Source organism: Aethina tumida, chromosome 5, assembly GCF_024364675.1.
Source record: "Aethina tumida isolate Nest 87 chromosome 5, icAetTumi1.1, whole genome shotgun sequence".
NCBI lineage: Eukaryota > Metazoa > Arthropoda > Insecta > Coleoptera > Nitidulidae > Aethina > Aethina tumida.
The window spans coordinates 26468411-26493442 of record NC_065439.1 but is presented as its reverse complement, the minus strand read 5'-3'; the positions used below and the strand labels follow the sequence as shown (position 1 = coordinate 26493442).

The window sequence follows — 25032 nt, the reverse complement described above, 5'->3', positions numbered from 1 at the left end:
TTTTTACCGACGGACCGGGGCCCTTCAAAAAGACTTTTTAATTCGCTCGAGGTCCCGCGACGGCCTAACGTCGTTATTCCATTTGCATTTCGAACAAACAGCGTTTTATTTATTTTTTTTTATTTCATTCGGTTATTCTTTTGTTTATGGGCCCGGGGGATCTGTCGGAATTGAATCGGGGGAGTATGACGGGGGCGATTGTTCGGGCCGCCTTTGACGTCGCTTTGTGTTTGTTGTTGCGAGTTTGCCTCCGTCAATTAACCCCGTCAAACTTTGCATGGTCAAAATGACTGACGTGTGTGTGTTCGGGTGCATTTTTTTTAAATTTAAAATATCGTAATGCATAGCTGAGCAAATGTTTGTTTCGCACGTCCAAACGTTTTTGGCACTAAAAGATAAAGATATATTTTTGGGCTTTGAATTTTTAATGAAGCTTCATATGGTTGGAATTACATATAATCCCCTTTCATAGGTCATAAGTTTCAACATTATTGTGCGTTTCTATTTTTTTAATAGATGAATTAATAATTCATCAAATTTTAAATAAATATAAATCAATTAAACCTTTTTTATTGAACATTGATTAGATAAAAAAATGGTTTGTCAAATTTACAGAATTGAAAAAAATTTAAGTTGGCGCCCAACATTATTATCGAAAAAAATAATGGCGCCCAACATTTTGAAACAATAAATTGGCGCCCAACATTTTGAACGAATAAATTGGTGCCCAACATTTTGGTTGAAAACCAAAACAAGGATTAAAAACATTAAAATTATGTCAGATATATATTTTAGAAAGCTTCTATCTACTGAAATTTATTTTATAGTTTGGCTAAATTTTAAAATTAATATATTAATTAATAAAATTGAATACAATTATTATTAAAAATTTTAAATTTAATTATTGTGTAATTAAATAAAATTGAAATTTTATCTTATTTATTATTTTTAGTGTCTAATTTGTTTTTTATTTTATACTTTAAATACTTGTCCAGTTTTTTATTGTACAAAATAATTCTAAAAATTGCAGACATAAATTACACTTTATATATCTTTTAACAAAATATTTTCTATTCTATTTGTTTTCTTGTGTTTAAAATATGTATTATTCGGTTTCCAGTAGGATAAGCAGTTAAACACCGTGTTGTTGTTTAATGCGGAGATAATTCGGCGCACTAATTCCTGTTTGTGCAGTAGATTTGCAGCAATTATAATAATTATTGGCGAGAATGTGGTCCTGATGATGGACTCCGTGGGGCTCTGGACAAGGAAGCGGGCCCGTGCGCTTCGTGATTAATAATGATTTATTATTATGCGAGGTCCGATTATTATATTACAGATTATTATCGTTATTGATTGGTCGGACTATCGAATAATGATGACCGTAAATCACACGGAAAATTATATTTCCGCGTCGAAACTGAAATAATTGATGTTTCGTGTCCGGCCCGTTTTGAATTGAAGTGATGTGATATTTCAACAGTCGAGAATAACAACAATGCAGATTACTATTATATAATTGTTACGGATAATAGCTTCGGTCATTAGGATGAATTTCCATTATTTTATTTAATTAGCACGTGAAGCATTGCTTTTTATTTACCAAAATAACATGCTATGCTAATCAGACATTCAATCTCTGGACTTGGTTAATTAATTTTGTTTCAATTAAAATTTAATTATTAAAATTAATTAGGTTTTTTTTAGGATAAAGATATTCCCTACAAGGAACGTTTTATTTTACCAGAATTTCATCAAATAATTTAATTGTTTTCAATAAGCTCACCCTAATTTAAGAATAACACATTAAAATATTAATTACTGAAGACAAATTATTACTACCTTTTCCGGATAAGGTTATTCATTAGAGAGAATATGTTCATTTCTCAAAAGTCAAATAATTGTGCTTAATACTATTAATTAACAGATTAATATGTTTTGATTAATAAAATATTTAACACAACTTAAGACGAATTAGTTACATATTAATCAATATTAATCAATTAAAAAAATAATATGTTTAAAATAAAACAATAAAATATTATTTTAGCATATATTACTGAAAACATATTTACGACTATCTTTATTTCACTGCAGTGAGATTATTTTATTTTTGTAAAATATCATCGAACAGTTCAATTCAGTTGAGCAATAAAATTTGTTTACAGCAGTTTAAGAAAAACTGTTTACGTATTAATCAATATAAATCAAATAAAACTGTATATGAATATGTGTATAATAAAATATTAAAACATTATTTTACGGTGCAATAGGATTAGATTTATTCCACCATAATTTAATAATAAATATACGAGAGCTTTTGTGTACAACGTTTTATTGTTGTAATTTAAATTCGCATTTACTCATGAACGAATATTCTATTTTAATTATACAAAATTTATATTAGAAAAGTTTTAACTAGGACATTTCGTTCAGGTGTTAATTGACATGAATTTAATTACGGTAAGTAAATTCATATGCGTCGCTTGCTACATTACACGCAATTAAATTTTTTCGCACATCAAAATAAAATTTCACTTGACTGTTGTTGGGTCGTCGCGTCGCCAGTAACCCAAATGTAAATATTAAATATTCAAAAGCGTTATTTTGCATACGAGCCACTTGCTCGTGCTTTTCTGAAACATTCTACAACGTTGACTTTTATCTTTGACAGTATTAATTACTTCAATTGATCCATATATCACGTACTATTTGTTTAATGCTGTCACTATTCGTCATATCATCACATATGTTGTGTATATTCAATTCACAAACCGGGATCAGTGTTTGTCGTTTTCGATCTGATAAATGTTTTCGCTTAATTGACAAAGTAAACAAGTGCACTGAGTTAATGCAGTGCTTGTTAAACCATGGAAACGCATTTACACAAATTACCACCGTGTTTATTATTATATATTATAGAGCAATTAACCAGATTACTTTAATTTTCGGTGCTATTTTATACAACTTAAGGCTTAAATAATTACTTGTGTACGACTCATTATTTATTTATTTATGTACTTTCTCTATATTAGTGAATTTTATATTATAAAGATGTATAAATTACATTGATATAAATAAATTTTAAAAAAATGTAAGTCAATTAAATCTTTTTTATTGAACATTGATAAGTTAAAAAAATTGGTTGGTCAAATTTAGAGAATTAAATGAAATTTAAATTGGCGCCCAACATTTTTATCGAATAAAATGGCGCCCAACATTTTGAAACAACAAATTGGCGCCCAACATTTTGAACGATTAAATTGGCGCCCAACATTTTGGTTTAAAACCAAAACAAGGATTAAAAACATAAAAATTATGTCATTATATATATTTTAGAAACTTTCTATCTACTGAGATTTAATTGATAGTTTGGCTGAATTTTAAAATTTATATATTAATTAATAAAATTTAACACAATTATTGTGCTACCTATTATTTAGTTGACTTTTTTTTGGCAACTCAGTTTTTATAGATTTTTTGTTACTTTTGTCTGTTTTCTTTATGTTTCATCTTAAAAAGTATACATGACTGTGTTATAAGGACATTAAACATTGTTGAAACGCTACTCAAAAAAGTTTAATGGAAATTAAAAATTAGAAATCAATTTGTGACTTTATATCTTTTCAATTGTTCTAAACAATTTTTTCCGTGTTTATATTTTAATATTATACCATGTTACCTTAGGCATTAAACTTTTACCTTAAGAAAGTTTTAAAGTAAAAAGTAAAAGATTACAGATAAAAACTTTAAGATAATCTTTGTAACTTTAAACTTTTCATGTATGATTTGTACATAAATATGAAGGTATTAAGATCGGAAATTTATTTGTGACTGAAAATATTTCTCAGTTTAACTAAATCATTATTTGAAAACTATTTAATGATTTATTATTTGTTAAACCTATTATGACATAATAATAGAATTAGTATTTGTTTGGTTCAACTTCTGCCACACTGTTCAAACTATCCAAGTATTAAAACAGTTTACTGTTTACCATACACTTTACCTACTAGTTTTTGTATGTTCAGTTAAGGGATTGAACAAACTTAAGACAACGTTAGTTGACAATAAGTATTTCTTGCGAAAACCCGTCCCCAAAACAGTTCAACTCCCCACCGCGGAGTTTTTGACGACCGCAGGAAGTCGCGGTTTGCAGTTTCCGAGCCGTACGGCACACAGACGACGCCCCGCAACCGGCAGAGAGCAGCAGCGAAACAAACAGCCCTCCACTTAATATTTCATATTTAACAATCTACCTGGAGAAATGCGGCGCGCAAGATTAAAAGACGATTATTTTGCTTTACTTCCGTCGGATTAACTAAAGTACTGGCAACTTCGGAAAAGTAAATATTTAAATGGGCATGCACGACGTCAGAGCGAGAGGGTGGAGCCGGGGGGGATTTCGAGACGTTCTGTGGCTTTAACGCTAAATGCGGATTGTCGTTGTGTCCCGCAGTTGCCGTGTTTTTATCCTCTTGGAATATCAAATGGTTTTCTTATTATGGCGGATGCCGGGGAAAATGGGAAGGCTCCCGTGCACCGCAAGCTTGTGTGTGGGATGGGTTTTGCGGCCAGTTTCCAAGATGTTTGTATCAACAAGTATCATGTTCGCAATAATGCTTTGGTTTAACGTTTTTGTGGGTCAAATATATCTACGAATTTATGGTCAAAGACTTATAAAAGCTTACTTCCACATTTTTTTCAGGATGTAAAAAAAAACAAGAAAGTAATTTAACTAAATTTCTTTTTAGAAAGGCCTTTCTTTGTCATTTAGAAATTGAAAAACTAATTTTTTCAATTTATTTGTGTTTTTTAAGAATTTTTAAAAGATATTTTAAAATAATTTTTCCTTCATCATCATTCATTTTTTGAACCACTCACATTTATAAGTTCTTATTGCCAGAATTTTTTTCTCCCAATCCGTCCATATAAACAAGTTAAATTTATAAGAAAAAGTAGTTAGGAGATTACCTTTTTAATTTATTTTAGTTTGAGTCTGGAACAAGCTGTAAGAACCACTCAAATAACACATAGACGTAACCAAAAACTGATTCATTTCGCGACAATGTCCCAGTCCATTAGCGAACAATAACAATTTATGATAAAATTGTGTTACAATCCATTTTATAAATGTTTACATAATTTTAAACGTTTATTTTAGCTTGGTCGTTTGCATATATTAATTTAAGGGTTTGTTATTGCGGGACTGTTTTAGTTATAAATAAAATAACAATCATTTATCGATAATTACTAAGCCCGTTTCGCAGTTTTGCGTCATTTGAATGGAAATAAAATAAATTTTCGCCACTAATTTTACAAATGCGTTATTCACGTCGTTACGGTAATGTTGTTTTAAGTCATCCAACTGCACAACGAAAGGCAATTATTGATTTGTGCGGTCAAATCGTCAAACAGAGGAAATTATTATCTGCCAATTCGGTTTCACATAATCGTTATGATTTAATTAAGATTAAATTAAATTGTGGAAGATAAATTATACGGAAATTTAGTCCATAACAATATTTTAATAACAAATTGATTATTAGAACTAATTATTTGGCTTTCATTTATTAATCTAAGAAGATTATAATAAAAAATGTGACGAACTTTTACAAGATAAATAATCAAATGTCTTAAATACACTTTTTATTCATAAATTAGTAAGAAAAGTTGATTTTTGTGATTTAGTTTGGCGCCCAACTTTTTTTCAGTTTAACCCTTTTTAATGATATTTTTTATAAGCTTAATAGTTTCTGAGATATAACCGACATCCTTTAATATTTGACTACACTGTGGTGATAGATAAGTAGTTAAGTGTTTTAAATGCACCTTTCATTGGTAAATTAGAAAGGAAAATTGTTTTTTGTTATCTCAGTGGTGTTAGACATATTGGCGCCCAACATTTTTTAGGATTACTATTTTTAATAATATTTTTTTTATATACCTATTGGAATAGAAGTTTTTGAGATATAACTAACGTCCTTCACTATTTGGCCACCCTGTACTGATAAATAAATAATCAAATATTTTAAGAGCACCTTTAAATAGAAAGAAAAATGGATTTATGTGATCTTAGTTGTGTTTTAGACGTTTTGGCGCCCAACATTTTTTCAAGACAACTACTTTTAACAAAGATTATTTTACTACATCTATTTGAATAGAGGTTTCTGAGACAAAAGCCACACTTTACTATTTTGCCACCGTCCAAACATATTAGTTAATTTATTTGATAAGTAGAAGTCTTGATAAGACTTCCTGGCAAGTCGTGATTCGAGTTATCGACTGTAATTAGAAATTTTATCTCCCCAGTTAATAGCCTTATTATACGCTTGTTAAATAACATACTGGTTAATTTTACGTTACACATTAAAGCATTTAAAGAAGCAATTCATACTGAAATCACTCGAATTAAAAAAGCGTCATTTAGAGACTTAAATTTATTGCAATGACTAACGTTTTGCACGGCAGGTAAGTACAATTCGATGTTTCGCCTCACAGATCTTTGCATGTTTAAATGTTGTTACTGCCGTGTCCACAATAAAAGATGTAAATCACGTTTAAAAATAACCACCACACACAATCACATTATTGCCCATCTCCCGCATTTCGTGATATAAACTTTATAATGTGATTTTTATTGACCGATGACGTCACCTAAACAGAACCAGCACCATAAATTACGTTTTGCCGCATTAATTTCGAAAACTAGATGTGTGTCTGTTTCTTTTATGTCCAGTTCATAAATAACATCAGTGCAATTCAACTAACCAGCACTCGAAAGATTAGTGCTTCATTTTATTTATTGTGCTCGCTCTAATTTTTATATCCGTTTATGCGATTTAATTTAATGCGGCTGGACATTAATGGATGTGATTTTAAAACTTCTTTTAACATCGGTGCGAACGAAATTTATTTGCTAAATAAAAGCAGACAGCGTAACAATTGCGTTGTATTTAATTGTCTCTTTAATAAAATACCGAAACCAAGGAACAGAACAGAAACTGGCGTAATTTTTCTTGATATACCTAAACGTTCCGACGCCCGCCCCCGCAAACGAAACGTCTATTTTAATGCATAGCTAACGACTTGGATTGCCCTTAATGTTTTATGAAACCATTAATGTTTTCACCAGCTTGAAATCTGCACTTTTCTGTTCCTTGTTACCACCTTATTTGTCTCTTTCCACTCTGTATCGTATTGTATTATTTAAACGTTCTTTTAATTTTCTTCTCTTTCTTTCTAGGGGATTGAATGTCCTAAGACGAATTAAGGTAAGTCCTGTCCTGTTACTGTCTCTTGGTCTGTCACTATTTTCCAACTTCTGCAAGTTTTGGATGTTTCTTTCATGTTTGTTAAGATGTATTTATGTTAGTGTTGGAATATTTAGTAGATTAGTTCTGGTCCTGTAGTTCTGAACATGTTCAGTGGCATAGAAAACAGAATTATAGATCCAGTGGTCCTATTTTTTAAGATTTGGTGTGTGCATGTTGGTCAGGTACGTGTCTGGCAGCGTAGAGACACCATAAGATTTCGAAATTTCATAAACTTTGAAGGATATCCATCAAAAATCAATGAAATATGACCAATGGATATATTTTCTTCAAAAGAGAAAATTTTGCTTGTTAATATCAGATTTCTTGTCATGTTATATAGATTATAATAAAATTGTAACACCTAAAATTGTATGAACTAAATAAAACGATATTACAACAAATGAAATTCCCATTTAAGTTTATCCAGTCACGTCCCCTTCGGCACATACATCTGTGGGTTACGAGTGTAAACTTTAGACGGACAGACACCCAAGAAAAATAAATACTTTAACGCGATCGTAAAATTCACCCGAGCGAACGGGAAAAGTAAATGCATCGGGACGATATCGTTGCGAAAAGGTCTCTAATAAACGGACAAGCGTTATCGGGAATATTGGGAACCTGGACCGGTGTTACGTCGGTATAAATTAGACGTGCGTTGTTGGCGGTGTCAACACGAATCATAAGGTATTCACACGCCTGATTGAAAATCAATGCCCACCCTCTCCCCGGGCCCGGCCGCACTATTCTGCTGGATCTGTTGTCCGACATTGATCGAGCAGCCTCCATTCGGACCTGTAAGGGTAAACCAATTACTGGTACAGGTATCGGCTCTATCTGTTAAAACGCGGTATTTTCTTATTATTGTTGGTGTTTGATAGCATTTTTATTAATTGATTGCCTGATTACATTAGGTTCTAAAGAAATTTTATCTTAACTTTATTTTAAAATCGATGAAACTTGCCTTATACAGAATCTAAAATAAATATTATCTCAATTTCTTCCATTTTCTGATTGAAAATAAAAAAGCCTTTTTAATATAACTTCTTTAGGTGGTACCTTTTTTCCGTTCTCCATACTCTCCTAATGAATAAGTTAGGTGAAACATTGTATGATCTTAATTTATAGATGTATTAAAAATACATATTTAAATATTGTGTAATTGGTGATATTTATTTGTTTATATTTAATACTTTCGAATGCATAAACATAGTTTTATTTATATAATCATCATAAACATTTTAAAATGCAAAAATTGTCCGTTAATAATTAAATCTAAGTTTAAAATTTTGTAAGTGTCCATAAACTATGACAAACATCAAAATATATTTATTTAATATTGCATATTAAATTCGAAAATAGATGCTTAATTTAATATAGCCTATAATCTCTGACCCACATTCATGCATAATTTTGTCCACGGAATTACAGTATTTTGCAGTTTGGAGAATTGATCTGTTTGAAATTCGTTTAATATGTAGCAATATTGTAACTAAAATGTATCGTCGCAGTTGAGGTGATATAATTTAACGGCCAGGTTTAAACCACCACAATAATAAAATATAGTGGATAGTTAAATCGTGGCCAACCACCACAATATATCCCATTTAATATCTAATTAATATTTTTGGATATATTCGGACGGCAACATTGTTATAAAATATGATGTCACCGTGATTTGTTCTCGTTCCCAGTGAATGTAGGTTAGCGGGAGAGTTAAAAAACGTTGCGTACATAACAGAGTAAGCCGAAGCTTCTCCTTTTTTTTCATTAAATCCAGGAATAACCGCAACAGCTGAATTATCGCTCTGCATTCGGGCGGCGTTGCAGATAAGTCGGGAGGAAAAAACTAGGAGATTGCTCATTGAAAACTAAATAATGCACCAGGCAATTTGGCCGGTTTATGTGTCCCGATATATTCCCATCTCTATCGGGCTTCTTCCGTTTATGAGTGCACGAAACTGCTTAGAGGAGGAAGTGTTGTTTGTGTAATCTGGATTTGGATGCAATTGTTAGTGGTGAATTAATAATGGGAAAATGATGACATGTGATTTTTTTCTTTTTCGGGACGAGAGTTATTGGAAGGAATTTCAACCAATTTCACCATCATTGTGACTAGTTTAGAAACCTTAAATTACATTTAATTTTTTATCATTACAGTAAGAACTAAATATACTGAAGGAGAAAACACAATACAAAATCAGAAACAGGTCACACCTCTATTTAAACGTTGAATTCACGAAATGCAGATAATGAATGACATATTCAATGTTAAACGCTGTTAAACAATGAACATAATAGCAACAATATTCAATCCGCGTATGCATTATTATAACACACTGCATGATTTACATTACGATGCTTTGCTATACAATGCATAACACATTCAGCCTATCAACTATGGAAATGGTCAGAACATGAAACCTGTACTCGGTGTAATTATCAATAAATTTATCAGCTTAAACTCTATTTTATATTCATAAATTGGACAGTGGTAAAATCATTTTTATAACAATCGTCCATTTTTTCAAGCTGTACGGGCGTAATTGTATAGTATATATTGTATGTGGAATTCAGACTAATTTAATAACCAGTAATTAATTTAGTGATGACATGTTTACACTAATTACTCAAAGGCGCCCTTGACCAAATTAATACACTGTCCAAACACAAAGCCAATGCGCAAAAACCTGTACGCAACTGAAGGGGCGTACCCACGCAGGACCGCTCTCAACTTGCCCAAACTCTAACTTATTGGTTAACACTCCGCACGATTAATATTCAAAAATAATTCTTAAAAGAGTCCGTCTCAGCGAAAAATTAATTAACCCAATCCCGGTCGCACTTCGCACCCCACGATATTCTGTGAAATTTACAAATTTTATGCGGCCACCGCATAAAACGGACCCTATAATACATCAAAACCTTGCCCCGGTACATATTTCGCGTGTATGAATAAGTCGCAGGAAATTATGCATGCAGGAGGCCGGCGAGCACGAGATACTGCGGTCAGTTGAAGAGATAAATAAGCCGAGGGGGGCCTAATGCATCGCCATTAGTCCCACTTCCACCCCATATATTCATATCGGGTAGGATTTGAATTTCAATGTTTTTTGGGGGCTTGTTGCTTGTTTGTATTTCCTTTTTAATGACATGGGTCGATGTGGCTGTGGATATTGCAAATGTTTTCGATGTAATGATCTTTGTACAATGTTCATATTGGATGTTAAAAAGTCGTGTTATAGCAGTTGCGATAAAAATGATAATTGGATTCAATCCAATAATACTTGGTGCATAAAGTTGATCGTATTGTTTTAATTTGAGGCAAACTACCATTTTATTAATCATTAAGCTAAACGTTAACCGTGTTAACGTTCCCATTGCACATAAACGTAATGGGAACTTCTTTGCGAATATGTGTTATCCATTAAAACCGAACCTTTTAATGGGGGAAAGCCTTTAAGTGCACCCCTAGAAATAACACTCACATGCATAAATTTGCACATGTTGGACTCCGATCCGAAATAATTAAACATGATGATATAAAATGTAATTCAGTGTTGGAAGTTTGTTTTACACATGTTAATGCACTCCATAAAATGCCTCGTTCTGTTTTTATAATTAGGGCTGATGCGTGCATTTCGCCAAAGCCATTATGAATTATAAAGATGTTTATAATCTAGTTGTTTAAGCCACCTTCTGTTTTAAAATCAGTAAATTGTTCGCCAACAATGCCTAAATGGATTTCGGGCCAACACCCCATATTTGGATCATGTTAAATCGTCCGATACATGAATATATACATATAATTTCAATTTGGGGCCATCTATAATGGCCGCGTTGCACACATGGGATACATCCATTAGATTTTGAATGTTTCTGTCTATATATATTCAAACCCTTGTTAGCATGAATAGCGGAGAGGCGAAGACCCGAACCGCCTAAAAATACCTTTATCAGATATTTTCCTATCAATTTTCTTTCGGTTCTAACATGTAAACAAGGAGTGCCCGCAGCTCGATCCCCCAAAGAACGATCATTTACGTCACTTTACGTTGAACTGATGTCAAGAACGTCTGTTTAGGAGATCCATATTTTAACTATCGTAGAATTCGATGCACTAGTAATAATTTAACCATCAATTTGAAGGAAATATTTCGTCCAGTATTAGCTTGTTCTCAGGAAAAAGTAAGTCTTTAAGTTATGAAGTGCAGCATCTTCTTTTTCCGCTAGTCCAGAGATTTTGTGACCCTTTTAATTGGTCACCTTTCCAATTTTAGCTTAATCAGATATTTCCTTCAATTGAAGGATGTTGACCATGAGTTTTCAAGGTAAAAAGTCTTGCCCCTTTTTTACATACCAATTTCAAAGAGTTTTTTTCTCTCTTTTAATTGCATTTTCTTTGTCACCTTTCCGATTTCAGCTCCAGTTTTTGCCACAAACTTGCTTACCACAAAACAAAAGCTAATGAACAAAATGTCTTTTGATTAAGGTTACTTTAAACACCCTTGTCCCAACTGTGATTTTAATCAGTAAATACTGCTTATTGTCCCTAATGACAACGTGCACCTCATTCAGCCTCCTTCATCCTGTCGTCCAGTTATTGTCGGCGCACAATGGAGCTCGAACCCCACACATAAAAAAAAACCGGTCGCAGCCCAATAAGCCGCGAGGAGAAAAAAAAGGGGGAAGAAGGAGACGAAGGAGGAGGATAAAAAGTACACAGTATGCGACACTTAATCAGGCGAAATAATAAAGAGCGGTGCGGAGGCGAAACAAAAGAATCGGCAACAATAAAGACGTCTGGCGGTGACAGTGCAGTGACGAAAGGGAAACAGGAAAGGCCGACGGAATCGGGGTCAGCTTTCTGCGGGGCACCCCCTGTGTGTGTGTGCGAGCGCGAGAGATCGAAGGAAAATTGGGAGAAGCAAAAGGAGGAAAAAATGTTCGGGGGAGCTGCGGTCTCCCGGCTCGGATACAGGCGCTTGTAGTCAGAAAACTGTTTAAGACTTGTTTCCGATGGATTTTCATAGTGTGTTCTTATTGTTTTGTTGCATACACTTCTTTAAGGATAGTCGAGATTTTGTGAAATAATCTGTAGTTTTACCGTTATTTAAGATGAGTTATTTTTAATTTTTGAAACTATTTTCTTTGATGTCTCGTCTAAAAAATGTACAACAATATAATTTTATACTAAATCATACTTGTAAGTTGGGAAGTTTTATATTTTAAGTGGATTTTCAACTTAATTAAAAATTCTTTAGAGAAGAAATAAACATTTAATATTTTCTATGTAGGTTAATATTAAAAATACAACAAAATATTTTAATATTTTTTTTTTTTTGATAACTGTTAAATATTATTACATAAATTAATATTATTAGTAAAATTAATATAAATTCCAATTTTTGTAACGAAATTCAAACCTTAATAAACGCTTAATTTAATTTTAATTAATATTAAATTTTTTTGCTCTGAAAAGACTTTGAATAATCACAAGATAAAAATAGATTTTTAAAAATATTTTTATGTATATTTTTAATAATTTAAAGAAAAAATAAAATGATATATATGAGTAAAAATATTTAATTTATTATTTGAAATTATTAATTATTATTATACAATTAACTATAACAGATAAAAGAAATAAAACTAAGGAAAAGTAAAAACCAACGTTTATAAGTAGTTCCCATTTTAATTTTGATAGTTGCTGCTAAACACAGCCCGTGCAGCAACTGCCAGAACTAACAAAGAGCAACAAGAAAGGAACACACAGCCTCCTCGATATAATTAAAATTGTCGGAAAGTTTTTCAATTATAAAAGAACCGAAACGCAAGAACGGGCGGCCCTTTATTAATCCGGGCTGGTGGCGGAAAAAAAATCGGGCGATCGCAGTTTGACTGGCGGGATTTTTCACAATAGCGGCCGACGCCGCGGCGGCAAGCAGGAACGGCAGGAGCGGGAAGGCGGTCCCGGCGAAGGAGCGCGAGGCGAAATTTCGCCCGCTGCCTCGCTAATAATTAAACATCGCGCGCATTTATTATGTATTGCCAACCTCACGGCCATATACGCTTGACTTATTATTCATACGAACATTATTACGGCCGTGAATAATTAACGGCGGCGAATTCCGGACCGTTTCTTATATAATTCATGAGAGGCGGCGGCGGCGGCGACGACGAAACGGCAACGCAATGAATAACTGCGTTGCGGTGCGTTGATTTTTCATATTCGACGGTCTCTACGCCAAAAACAGATAAAGATGAGACTGATTATGGAGTAAACTGAGAAACAGAAAAAAAATAAACAGTTGTTTTGTTTTAGCAGTATTTGTCAGTAACTTTTTGTTTTATTCATTTAAGACTTAATTAAATTGTATTTTTTATGTAATCTGAGTTTTTTATGTGATATTTTCTCTGAAATTTGATGTTATCCATTTTGGAGAGTGCCAATGGAAATAAATGAATTTGAGTTTTTTATTATGATTTTATTTCCAAATGAGACACTGTGTTCATAATAATTTTAAATTATTTATGAATTAATAATTAGTTAATTAACTTGAATTTGAAAAAAGTATCCAATTATATTATTTTGATAAGATATTTTTTAAAAATTTATAAATCAGAAAATTTCCATTAAAAGTTTTTATTAAAAATGTCAATATTTAAGCATATTTATCTATCTAAAATTAGATTTAACAATTTAAATTATAGTCATTACTATTATAAATAATAAAAACTGTTTAAAAGTTTTATTTTCTTTTTAATTTAAAAAAATGTACCACACTGTATATAAATTAATTATATCTTCATAATGAATTTTTTTGTATTAAACTAATAAAATTTTAAATTATTTATAAATTATTAATTAATTAATTATATTATATTGATAAAATATTTTTTAAAAATTTCATTTTTGTACATTTTGGGTACATTCATTAAAAAAAAAGAAATAAATTTAATTTATACTAATATATACATAACAATTTAAATCACATGTCACATTTTTATAGAAAATATTCCAAACCATTTAAATAAAATTTATTTTTTAAAATTTTCTATTAATCACATCTTTATAGAATATATTATAATATATTAATAATAAAAAATACAGTTATTTTGATAATTAATTAATTTGATTTTGAAAATATTACCCAATTACAATATATAATTGGGATAAAATATTTTTTAAAAATTTTGATTAAAATTAAATATTATGGTATAAGCTGTTTAATAGAAATTTAATAATATATTATTATCTCAATTGGTTCTATTTTTCGTTTTTCATTATTATTACCCTTCTCTCATATTTAATTATTATAGGTTTTACTATAGTAGGAAAATAAAATTTTATCTTTATTGCCTAACATTATTAATTTCCTTAATTAACTATTTATAATTCAAATTTTATCCTCTTTAATTAATGTATTGCATGTGAATAAATAATGCACATGCAAAACATATTTTTTATAGTCATATTAAAAATTTCAATTACTTGGTGGTTCAATTTAAAATATGTAATAGAAGAACGTAAATTGAAGAGGTTATTCAAAGTAATATGTAACATATATTCAAAAGAATTAATCAGGAAAATTGAAAGAATTAATTATACATTACATTTATTTGATTAGTTTGGGATATACTTTTTGTGAACAAACATATAAGTTTGACTTAGTATTTTTGAAATAAGTTTCTTTAATGAATAATATTCAAAAGAAATTAAATATGTATAATAAATTATACATTTCCTGAATTCAACTAATTTCAATTTTGACGTATAATTCAAATCATATATTATCCCTTAAAATATCAAAATTCAAAAATGTTGGAAAAGGTTAAAAATGATTGATAGTAAGTAAAATTATGAACAAGAAAATATGTATGTAGTTTTTTTAAAGACACAATCAATTTGTTCTAAGCTATTTTTTCCAATCCTTCTTTTTTATTTTTAATAACTACTTTTATGATAAATTTAATTTTTGTTCAAATGACTTAGTGAATTAAATTATGTCTTAAAAATGAAAATTAAAAATGTGGAAAAAGAAAAAACTAATGAATTGTAAATGTAAAAAAGGAAAATATTTATTATAAAATTATATTTTTGTAGTCCTCCATTAATTTTCTTAAACAAATCTTCTGGCTATGTGTCACAAAAATTGTTAGGAAAAAAAGTATGATATAAATAAAAGTACTCAGAACTGGTAATCATATTTCACCACATAGTATATAAGTAAATTAAATAAAATTTCCTGTGGAATCAAAATAGAACTCAAATTGCGAAAATACAACTCTGTATACGCTCAAGAACTTGTTCTTACGAACATTTAACTAGATTAATTAATATTCCGGTGCTAACGAACCTCCCTCGGCATACGTCTGTATAAAATGCAAGTTGGAGCATTGTTTACGAAATTTAATTACCACTAAATGCACAGACCTAATAATACTGAACGGTTTTTCGTCGGTTAATTAAATTCAAGTATATAACGTTTATTCAAGCGGTCCAGCATAAACATTTTCGGTCAAACAAACTCCTGTGTGTGTGTGTGTGCCTTCCACTTTGTGGCCACTATTTGTTCATGGCTCAGGCAAAGATACTCTCAGGGCATTAGTCGAAAATGTAAGAACAATACACATCCAATTTTACTTATTGCATACATTCATATGGGGGCCCCTCCGTGTTTTGAAGAGGAAACCGCTCGTGGGCCGGCCGCACTAACTATTAAATACCAGAACTTCGGCCAGAGACAATGCTCAGGTCGGCTAACATGTGTTTATCTCTGGGAGTTTGTGTTGGAAACGGATTAGAGCGGAGGACGACGATTTACTCGAAATTAATTTCTGGTTGTTTCAGAACTTTGAAACCTAAATTAGGAATATATGTTCCAATTAAAATTAATTTATCTGTTTCACATTACAGAAGCAAATAAAGAAAACTTAAACTAGTGTTCAATGTACAGAAAGTTTCCAATACAATAACATATTTTGTGCTGTGCAGCCGTATTTGAATTTAAATGTCGATTTATTACTTAAAGTTTTCGAATTAATATAGTTTTCCCCAGATTACTTTTGTTTTTTTTTTACGATTTTTTGGACTAAAAACTTTCTGACCATAAAAAGTTAAAATAAAATTATTTATACTTTGTTTTCAATAGTATTTTTATTCAAATTCACTGATTTTTCTTTAAAGTTAAATAAAAAAATAAGAAATACATTTAAATATATTACAAACAACAGAACTTATAAAAATAAAATTACTTTTTATGTTTTCAATAGTGTTTCTCTGCCCTAACAAATAAATTTTTACTACGATATTATGTCATAAAAATTGAAGTACGCAATAAAAGCAACTGAATTTATTAAAAATAATTGATCTAAAGGAAGTACAATTAAGCCAAGAAAGTTAATAGAAAGGACCATAAATAGTCTTGCAATAAATTACAATTTATATAACATAATTATGTCGTATATTCAACCACACACATTTCCATTGTGTTGATACATTAATAGTTATAACCGTGTCAGCCATTAAAACGTATTTTCATTTGTGTTTCAACGACATTTTATCGATAACAAAATTTCAAGTTTTTGTAACTTGTATGGACATTAAAATTTTAAGCGACGTTAAAGTTTTGTTTTATCAATGCCACACATAAAAAAGCGATTTTACATTTTTTAACGCAATATCTATCAAAAAATCCAATTAATTTTTTATTGTGCATCAAACGCATCACGTTAAGCTTTCAGGTTTATGAATTTTTTATATACAACATTTAGTTGTCAATATTTGAGAGATGTTTCATAAAAGTCCCCGGGGATCAATTGAATACAACCGGATTTAATTGATTTTTTATGTTTTTTCCATTCTAAAAATTAACAGGAAAAAAATGGTGGAAATTGTTTCTTGCATTTTTTTATTTAATTTTAATCAGTAGTTCATTTTATCACGATTTAACAAAAAAGAACAAAACGTTTGATGGAATAATAATTCTAATAATTACTAATAAATTCCTGGTCATAAACTTTTAATAAATTCAGAAGGTTTTATTACATGTTTTATTTTTATGACATGATATCATTGATTACTACAAACATGTCAGTATGAGACAAACAAAAAATATATAATTAAGTATATAAATAAAATAGTGTAGGTATTTAGTCAAATATATTGATTTAAGAAAAAGTATTGATTAACTTATTTTGTTTGTAATCTGTTTAGAAATTGTTGTATTTTTACCTATGAAAAATTATTTATATAAATTATTATTGTTTAGTTGTTTATACATCTTTCACAACTTTCTTGGTGTAATTAAATTTCTTTTTGGTCATTTATTTTTTATGAACTCATTTAAAATTATTTTATTTTAATTTATATAGCTTTGAAAAAGAGTTTTATATAAACCATAATTTATTGCAGGACTGTCTAAAGTTCTTAATTAACTTTCACGATCTAATTTGTTTTTTTTCCTGTCATATTATTATCATATATTTTTTTAAAAAAAAGTACTGATTAAGTTTTGTTTTATTTTTGAAGTTATTATATTTTTTGTTTTCTAATTTATTTTCATTTGAAAAAATTTTAAATAATACAATAAAAATAATAATTAATTACAATTTATTGATCAATTGTATAACTTTCTAACTAATTAGCTTACTTCTTGTTCATTTATTTTTTATAAATTCAGTACATTACTTTAAATTAAAAAAAAATGATATTGTGTTTGTAATCAGTTTAGAAATTATTGTATTTTTTGTTTTCTGATAAAAAAACTTTTTATATAAATTTCGTATGTTTACAGTATTTAATTATATTGTATATTAATTTCGTTGATCTGACCAGGTAATTTTTTTTATATACTTTTATGAAAAAATATTGATATTGAAGGTCTTTTAGTTTTTTTCGAAGGATATTATTATTTCACAAAAATAAAAAATTCAGAAATGTAGAAAATGATCAAAAAATAATTGAAAGTAAATTAGTGAAATTATGAACAAGAAAATATGTCTGTAGTTTTTTTTAAATACAGAATCAATTTGTTGTAAGCTTCTTTATTATTTTCAATATCTACTTTTATGAAAAGTTTAATTTTAGTTCAAATGAAAATGTAGAAAAAGTTAAAAAAATAGTTAAAAAAATTATCAAATGTAAATTAGTGAAATTATGAGCAAAAAAAAAAAGAAAATATTTATATAAAATTATATATCTACAGACCTTCATTAATTTTCTTGATATAATCTTCCTGCTATTTTCAATTTTTACTTCTATGGAAAACATATAGATTATAATTTTTAGAATTAATGAAATTATGTTAACATTAAAATTAAATATATCAAGAAACTTCAAAATTTAAGTGTTATATTATCCACTTTCAATGTCTCTGTCTCTTGATAGTCATCCTTTAAACAATAATTAATGATTATTTATTATATTTATAACATAACATAATATATTATTATATATTCCAATTGTCTTGAGGCAGATAATTCTTAAAAATGGTTATATATTTTGGTTATCCAGTTTTTAAAGGACCCCCCAACAAAAAAGTTTGATGAAAGCCCTCCTCGGGAACAATTTATCCATTACCTACATCGAAAATTTAATCAAGCTTTCATTAGTAAATTAATTCGCGGGTTATTATCCCACCAACCGCCACTACTAGTGCGCCGGGCCTAAGAAATTTAAGATGATAGAGTATTATAGTAAGTAAGGTAGTCGGAACTACATTAATTTAGTTATGAAGTTGGGTAACCCCACATCCCCCCAACGTTTCCGTTCTGCGGGGGCTGCGATCTCACGGAAAAACACCCATCCATCCTTCGGTACGCCCGGCCTGAAATTTTCGCGACTACCGCACACACGACCGCGTAATAATATATGATGTTTGCGTCAGACTTGGCGGCTCATTAAGGTGCGTCGTGTTCACCCACGGGCGAACAAAAATTAGTTATTAATTACCACCCCTTTTTACTCGCTTGTTAAATAAAACGCCCGTTATTCATGCACCATTGGAACGGATAATAAGCTCTTTAAACTTTCACCGAAATGCCTAATTCTTTAATATCCCCAAAGAAATCGTCTCATTGTAACATTCTGCATGTATTAATAACACTTAACTAAACATCGATCCCGGCTTTTTTCCCCGTGAACGGGTGCCCGAACGTCCCGCGTTGTGTTCGGCATCTGCGTCGCATTCACACTCAAAAAAAAAAACAGAAAAGTTTCATATCCCAAGAAACAGGAAGTGGAAATCTCTTAATTAAAGGGCCCGGGAGATTTTTCCAGCCGGCTTTTGAATATTAATTTGATATGAGCCGGTTCTTTTGAAACTTTTACACGTTCTTGATTCCAAATTTATTTAATTACATCTTAGTTTTAGCGGACGGGATGTCTGCGTACCTGGGCCACGGCATCGTTTTCATGCCGACGCCCGTCTTTCACTTCTTTCACGTTTTCTTTTTTTTTTTTTCGCCGTTAATTTTTCGTACCCCCGGATTAAAAAATTGTATCCAATTAATTTAATAATCGCGAAATTCCTTTTCATGTCTTAATTAGATGCGTTCTGGAGTTTTCTGCTTAATTAAGGTGAAATAACTGAACGTTTTCACGTTTTGATGTGCCTGCTAACGGTGTAGTGCTTTTTTTTCGAGAGCTTTGTTCATTTCAATTTGCGAAACGTGTGCTAACGGAACAAAAGGGGGAGAATTGGGGGGAATGTATACACTTAATTTGCTGATATCACATTCCTGGGGATGTTCACATGAAAATATCCATTATGTGTATGTTATTTTATTATATTAGGCCTGATTTATTTGAATAAATATTTATATTATATTTTAAGGTTTTTGTTTTCAACTGTATACATTCAAAATTTCTCAAATTGAAGCCTTTTCTATCATTGTATTTAAAATACTTACAATACTTTGATTAAAATGATATTTTAATAGTGTTTAAAAAATCAGTTTAAAATAACGCGATGGGTTTGGGGTAACTTTTGTAAGGGATTCATTGTGTTTAAAATTGGTAATGAAGGAGTTGAAGGGAACATCGTCAAGGATGTCCTAAACTTACTCATAGACAAGCTTCTTTAGTCAATAGTAAATATGTTCTGCTTCTACATGACAAAGCAAGATCACTGGCCACATTAGTCTCAAAGAAGCTTTAAAATGTTAAATATGAAGTTCTTCCTCATCGTCCCATACAGCCCACGTGATTATTATTTATTTTTGCCCTCCTACAATTTTTTATTTAAGAAACGAAAAAGATTTATTGAAATAAAATTATTTCAAAGTCTTAAATTTACTTTTGTCTAATATTTTTAGTAGATTTTCGATTGATCTTTTGTCAATCAGTTTAATTACTAACTCCAATTGTTTCTGTACAATAGTTACATGCCCTTTCAGGAAGTAGATTTATACTCTTTTCTCCTTGCTAGAAGATTGATTAATTTTGTAATTGTATCTTATATTCTAAGTAAAGAATACTTTAAAATTATATTTAGATAACATTGTTTTTTAACAATAATTATTTCTTGTTTGATTCACCATGTCTGTAAACTTATACAATTAATTTAGAATTCAGCATAACTTCTTTGAGGAGCTTTTCGTTAAAGATTTTAATGGCAGTTTGAGTATATGTTTTTGATATTAACTTAACCCATTAATTTAAATCAATTTTTTGCTTGTTAAATAACTTTAAAAGGGTATAACTTAGCTATATCTTTAATAATAATAATGTAACTAACAATATTAAACATATATTTTTTATAATGGTTAATTAAAAAATACAATTTCATTAGAAACTTTTAACTAAGTTTAATTTATTTTTTTATGTTCAATTTTACCACTGTTGGCCATAAAAATTTTACGACTCTTTTGTGCTAATACTCATCAAAATCGAATGATAAAGGAAAAGTGGGCCACACCGTATACATTTGACTAAAACTCGTACACGTATGTACATAATATAACACTATCTCAAAAATTGTTTCATTTTTTTGTCTCGCTCTTGTATAATAAAAAAATAAAATTATAACCAGTCAAAGCCACCTTCAGGAAGCTTCCGGTGCAGATTTTACACCTTTTCGCAATTTTTCCGGGTACAAATTTATTCACGGGTTATTTTAAAATGTCGGCCAAACTAATAAAAACTGCGGCTAAAATGAAATGAGGTCTTTTATTGTCGGCACCACAAATTTAGGCAACTCGTAAAGCATTTTATTATTGTGTTGTGCAAAATTATGTTCGTGGTTGCGCCAGGGGATGATTTTTCAGCTAGAACAACTATTATGTACCTTATTATTACGCCAGTTTATTGCAACATTAATTTATTTAGTGAATGTGGATTAATATAAATTTATTTGTTTCAGGTACTGTAAACCGTATCACTTGTCTCGAATCAAAATTGGTGAGTTAATGCGGTGTTTAATTTGCCTTTGGCTGTATAATACATGAGTAAATCAATTTAATTTCGTAGTTTGTTTATATTGAAAATTGCAAATTATAAACAATGGAGTTTACAATATGCGTAAACCGAATTCCATTAATCGGATATTGTGATTAAAATGGCTAAACTAATCATTTTTATAAACGTATAATTTGAAATGAATTGTGCTTATTAGAATTGAGTATTTTGTGTATTAATTGAATCGATTAAATTGAAATAATTATACGATGGTATAATATTATGATGTGACATATTATATAATTGTATAATTAACAAATAAACAAAGGCGGTCAGAAAATCTTTGTCTCAAACTGGATGACTGTGAAACTAGAATTATCAGAATTTATATTCCATAGAAGAGGATGAACAATTTAAGTCACACGTTCTCAGATCAAGTTTTTCTAGTAATATCAATGGGAGATGAATTACCATCAGCTTTAGAAATTTTGAATATTTCTGATTCAACCATTCAACTGAAAGATTTAAAAACTAAAATCTTCACTGACGAAGAATCAATTTTAATGTCAGAGGTTTCAGAAAAGAGTTTGTTCATTGAAAATGAAAGAGGGATTCCAAAGTTGGAAGTCAAAATTTCAAAGAAATTTAGAAAAAAGTAGTAGTTTGTAAAACAACGTTCAAGATTTTTATAGGAAAAATCAGTACCTATTTTCCATTAATGAATCAATGTAAATGGCCTATGTTTCAATTGGATCAAAATAATCTTTCTGAACCAAAAAATGTGGTTAAATTAATTTTACATAATTTTAAATATATGTACATATTCAACAATATTAAATTAACAAATAGAAATAATTTAGAATGTGAAATTCCAAATTCAAAACGTGATGTTTGCGGTTTTGATCGCTAAACTCGTAACGATCCCACCACCATGCACAAAACACAGATCAAATTATCCCATCGCCGGGCCGTCGTCGTCCACACAGGGAATAGATAATACACCTGGATAATAATTTCGTTTCGCGGGGACGATTTTAATTCCTAGAACTAGACATTCCAATTTAGCTTTGCACATGTCGGCATTAGTACGTTCGGTGGATTAGGGGCGTGTGTTGGCATTTTGGTGGCTCCCAGACACGCTAATGCCGAAATCGTTTCGCGTTTAAACCCCAGCTAACGCGGGTACATCTGCGGAGGCACAAACGCACCTTAAAACCTGCATCAGACCGTATTAAACCGGCTGATTAGGCGGCGGGCCGAACGGCGTTGCAGGCGCACGCCAGTTTAGGGGCGGGGGGATGTGCTGAAGGGTTTTGTTGCAGTTTCACTCGATGTTACTGTTCAATAATTGAACTTCAATTACTATCTAATCTTTCGACCGTAAGCTAGAGTTCAAATTACGTTCCTGACTCCTTTATTTGGCGTTTGAGTGGAGTAATGGGGCAGGAAAATGATCGACAATGTTGCAGGTCTTCATGGATTATGTAAACAATTAAAAAAGTTTAAATTTTACTAAAACCTACACTGAAGATTATGTAATAACATTGTACTTTGTTTTTGTTTCTAACATAATATATTAAAGCTAAACTTTTTTATTATTTTAGAATTTACTTCAGTTACTGATTCAATGTTTTATTGGTTATAATATTTTTATTATTTTAAACTTTATACGTTAATGAAAATTCAAGTTTATGTATTATATACTTTTCCAAATAAAATTACAAATTAATTTTATATATGGGATTATAAAATTTATAGAAAAAATATTTATAACAAAATTTAAAATTAGTCATTTTATTTTTTATAAACAATTAAGAATTATACAAAAAATATTTAGGTGGAAAAATTTTATAAATTATTTATAAAAATTTTAAATATATAATTTTATTTTATTTATTTCTTTAAATAAAAAACAATTATTTAATAAAATTATCTTTACTGTGTTAACATATTCTTAAATGTTTAAACTATTTCTAACGTAACATTTGTCTTAATTTAATATTTCCATTTACGATTTAATGTAATTATGATAGAGATTAAATTTTCATTACTTTCAACTTTAAACGACTATAGAAATTTATGTATTATATACTTTTTTAATTAATAATTTTGAGAATGAAAAATTTCTTTAATTTTAATTAATAATAGTTTGTAATAAAATTTAAAATGTATTGGGAACTTATACTTATTTATATTTATTTTTATAAACAACTAATAATTATATAAAAAGATTATATCAAAAAATAATTTTATTCAATTAAAGTTTTTTTTTTTTGGTTGGGCATAAACATTAGAGCATTTTGTAGATTAAAACTAAATATGTAGTTAAAATTAATTTACTATTATTATTTATTTATAATATGTGCATAAACAATTAGAATTTTAATTAATAATCAAATGCAGGTAAAATCACAAAATATTATTACAATCATGTTAAACATTCGGCATTTTTAACAAGTATTATTATTTTATAATTTTAAATATTCAATTCAATTTATTAATAATTACAAATGTGATATAACTATCACATTTTCCATTCATTAAAATAATACTAAAATTAATATGCAATTTGGTAAATTGTTTATACATACTGCATTTATTTAATTAAAGTTAATCTATATTTCTGTTGTAATTAACTTATTACTTGTCTCTAGGGGTCAAGTTTAATTATTTAGTACATCATAATAAGAATAATAATAATAATAATAATGCGACAAACTGATAAGAGTTGTGGAGGATATCAGAATAAGCAATTTTGTCTTATAAATATCTATCCATAAATGAGTTAAACTAAATACCTATTTGTTAATGTATTGTAATATTTGGATTTTTAAATATTCATTAAAATTTCAAATATAAATGATGTATTTTGGTAAAAATTTTAATATTAAAAAACTTTATCTTACGTTAATTTAATAAAAAGGTGTTAAAAATTATCATAATTATCTTTTTATCTTATGTTTCTGCTGACGTAAATTTACAACATTTACAATGTTTCTGACGTTATTGATTCATATTCAATGGTAAAAACACGTGCCTGTAAATCATAAAGGTTTCCTGTAACTAATTGTTTTGGTAAAGTTTTATAATAATGATAATTATAATAATAATAATAATAATAATAATAAAATAGATTATCAGTTATATTATACTTATATTATTAGTTATGTTATACTTATATTAATATATGTAAATATTAGGATATTCGAATATGTATTTTTTTTTATAGAAAAAATTCCTATATAACATTAGTTTTTAAATATAAAAATTAAAAATAGAATAGCCTGAGTAAAAATATTCGAATACTAAGTATCT

The 25032-nt window shown here is 29.3% G+C and overlaps 1 protein-coding gene across 3 annotated transcripts in view; it reads left to right on the top strand.

Moving 5' to 3' along the window:
• The window catches only part of LOC109602114 (polypyrimidine tract-binding protein 2), a 319967-nt gene that overhangs the window by 12209 nt on the left and 282726 nt on the right, over positions 1–25032 (top strand). The window contains exon 1 of one of the 3 annotated variants that reach the window (XM_049967102.1): positions 7247–7274. The exons of 1 other annotated variant lie outside the window; for it this stretch is intronic. The gene's annotated coding sequence lies outside the window, so the exon portion shown is untranslated. Of the gene's footprint in view, positions 1–7246; positions 7275–21705; positions 21721–25032 lie in introns of those variants that run through there. One more of the 3 variants, XM_049967100.1, reaches the window with a different exon arrangement.